General features: G+C 37.5%; 1 long non-coding RNA gene across 1 annotated transcript in view; it reads left to right on the top strand.

Moving 5' to 3' along the window:
* LOC119579122 overlaps nucleotides 1–3,018 on the top strand; it is a 26,454-nt gene extending 23,436 nt beyond the window's left edge. The window contains exon 2 of the long non-coding RNA XR_005229246.1: nucleotides 2,686–3,018. This is a non-coding gene — a long non-coding RNA (uncharacterized LOC119579122). The remainder of the gene's footprint in view (nucleotides 1–2,685) is intronic.
* The last annotated feature ends 571 nt before the right edge of the window (nucleotides 3,019–3,589 follow it).

The raw sequence follows: 3,589 nt of genomic DNA, 5'->3' as shown, positions 1-3,589 counted from the left end.
TTGGTGGTGTGGTGGGCGTGTGTGGGCGGCTGTAGGTGAATGTGGGCGTGTGTGGACGGCTGTGGGTGAATGTGGGCGTGTGTGGACGGCTGTGGGTGAATGTGGGCGAAACGGATAAAGAAGCAAGGTGGGCGGGCTGTGGGCGTGTGTGGGCAGCTGTGGGCGAATGTGATCGGCTGTGGGCGTGTGTGAGGATGCATGACTGGGGGTGGGCGGCGAAGCGGAGAGAGAGGCGAGGTGGCCGGCTGTGGGCGGCTGTGGATGGCTATGGGTGAATCCCTCTCTCTCTCTCTCTCTTTCTCTCTCCCTCTCTCTCTCTCTCTCCCCCTCTCTCTCTCTCTCTCTCTCTCTCTCTCTCTCTCTCTCTCTCTCTCTCTCTCTCTCTCTCTCTCTCTCTCTCTCTCTCTCTCTCTCTCTCTCTCTCTCTACCCCCATCTTTCCCTTCTTTCTCTCCCTCTCCCCTCTGTCTCTTCCTACCTCCTACCCCCCTCTCCCTCGCCCCCAATTTAATTTCCTCTCCCCCTCCCCCCTCTCTCCTTCTCTCCCTCTACCCTCTCCCCCTCTCCCCCTCTCCTCCTCTCCCCTCTCCTCCTCTCTCCTCCTCTCTCCCCCAACCCAACCCCCCAGCATCCAACCCAACAGTAAATAGCGGAACATTTCCTTGTTACTGAGTGATTAACAGGCTTGGGTGTTCAAAGAGTGTTCAAGAGCTTCCACACGTACTAAGCACGTGTGCACTTCAGGTTTTAAAATTTAATTAAATTATCAAAATTAAAATTCAAATTGAAATTAAAATGAGTTTGTCACTATCCATGTAGATTTTACATGCTTAGAGATCTATATCTGAGAAAGTATTGATGTATTTTATATAGATGTTGTATACTTTATATCAGAGAAAAGTATTGTTGTGTGTAAAGATTTATGTAGTTCAAAATCTATAGCTTAAGAAAAGTATTACTATGTATAAGAAACATTGTATTCCTAAAAATCGGTAGCTGAGAAAAGTATTACTTTACATTTAGATCTCTATACATTTAGATTTCCAAACGTAGAAAACTATTCATATATAGAGAGAGATTTATATACTACAAATAACATATCGCACAATACCTCTAAACATACATACTTTCAACCAGTAATCAAAACAAGTTTGTCACTATGTAAACATATTTATATTATTTGAAGTCCATAATTAACAAATCTATCTCATTATGCCTTAATCTTCGCGACCATTTTATACTCACGATCCCTCTCTCAAAGCTCTGACACATCATGGACTTCCCAGTATCATTCTTAGGCTGAGAGAGAGAGAAAAAAAAATATTCAGATTTATATACCTAACTGTAATGCAATATTCCTTGGAAACGTCACTTCAAAGGAGGTTCTTCCTTTGAATACCTAAGAATGATGATCATATTGATAGAATTAATGGTAATCATCACTATTATTATTATTATTATTATTATTATTATTATTATCATTATTATTATTATTAGTGTCGCCATTATTATGATCATCGTTGTTATTACTACCATTATTATTATCATCATCGACACCATTATTATTATTATTGTTCTTAATAGTATTTTTCTGTTATGTTGATGATTGTTATTGTTATTATTGTTACGATTATTATTATTATCAGTAGTAGTATTGTTTTATTATTGTTGTATTTATTATGATCAGCATCATTGTCATTATTATTGTTGTTGTTATTGTTGTCGTTGTTGTTGCTATTGTAGTTGTCATTGTTATTATTATTATTATTATTATTATTATTATTATTATTATTATTATCATCATTATTATTATCATTATTATTATAATTATCATTATTATTATTATTATTATTATTATTATTATTATTATTATTATTATTATTATTATTGTTATTATTATTATGTTGTTGTTGCTGTTGTTGTTGTTGATGATGCTGTTGTAGTTGTCATTACTATTGTTATCATTATTGTTGGTGGTGGTGGTGGTATTTTTGTTCTTATTATTACTATAATTATCATTACCAAATAAATGTCATTATCATCATCACCATCATCATTGTTATCCTTATTAGCACACTCATTAATATCATCATTCTTTTCATTATCATTATCAGTATTACTATCAGTAAAGCTATGACTGATGTTGTAATCATCAATGATATTATCACAATCATTCTTATCGTTTTTTGCTATAATTATCATCAGCATCGCATCTAGACATTATTAGTATATTTCTGTGTATTTGTTGTTTTTGTTATTTTTATTGTTGTCATTATTATTATTGTTTTTATTTTCAATGTCATTAGTATCAGTATCATCCTCATTATCGTTGTTATCCTTAGCATCACAATCATTGTTATTATTACCCTTATCATTATCGTTATTATTACCATCAGTAATATTATGTTATTAGAGATATTATCATAATATCACTGGTAATATCACTATTATTCTTATCACTATTGTAATCATCATCATCATCGATATCGCACCAACACATCGCCATTATCTTTCTTATCATAATTATCATTGATATTATCACTTCTGTTTATCACTGTAGTTATCATCATCATCAGTATCACAGCTACACATTACATTTACTTTTTTAAACATTATCATTGATATTATCCCTATCACATTACCATAACTTGTACACTCACTTATCCGCGTTTTCAATGTCACACAGGTGGAACATCTCAATCCCACATTGTGTAAACCTACAGACGTCTGCTACATGACTTTTGACTCTTAAAAGTAGATTACGGCTGACCAAAAGAATCTTGACGAGGACGCGCGTGAACTCGTGAGCAATACGACGAATGAAAGTATTCTACGAAAATTAAAAGAAAGAGAGAGAAGAACAGAAAAGGAATGAAAAAAAAATACACGTGTATATATATATCAGCCGTCACAGACACCCTGGCTGCGGAATTATCTAAACGTCTAATAAATCAGGTCGCTTATTCGCTTATTACACATATTATGTACTAATGAGATCAACATGTAACTGCTTTTTTTGTGTGTGTTTGGTTTTTTTTTTACCTCTGTGCATGATGTGGCTAAAGGGCTTTGCTAGGAGAAGGGAGAGGCGAGAATTAAGGGCGGAGAAGGGGAAGGGTGGGGGCGAGGGGAAGGAATGGGGGGCGGGGGAGGTGAATGAGGAGGAATGGGGGAGAGAATGCGGTTAGGAATGAGGGAGAGAATGAGGTGAGGAAGGTGGGAGGGAACGAGGTAAGGGGAGTGGGGGAAGGAATTAGGTAAGGGGAGCTTGGGGGAGGGAACGAGGTAAGGGTGGCCAGCAATAGGGGAAAAAAGGGAGTTGGGATAAAGCCAAGGGAGAAGGATGAGGATGAGGCGAAGGAATAGGGTAAGTGAAACACGGATTAGGGGAAGAGGTGGAGGGGGGGGGGAATTCAACAGGGTTAGGGTAAGGACAGAAATAAAGGGAGGGAGGAATCGGATCTTCGAGGAGAAGGCAAGGAGATTAAGGTAAGACCAAGGTAAGGAAACAGAAATGGGGAAGCTGATTTAGATAATTGGGGGAGCCTAGGGTAAGGGGATGGGGGTGTTAGTCGGAGAGGGGGGAGGGG

The sequence above is a fragment of the Penaeus monodon genome, chromosome 11 (assembly GCF_015228065.2).
Source record: "Penaeus monodon isolate SGIC_2016 chromosome 11, NSTDA_Pmon_1, whole genome shotgun sequence".
NCBI lineage: Eukaryota > Metazoa > Arthropoda > Malacostraca > Decapoda > Penaeidae > Penaeus > Penaeus monodon.
Note: the sequence above shows the minus strand (reverse complement) of the source record. Positions and strands in the feature narration are given on the sequence as shown.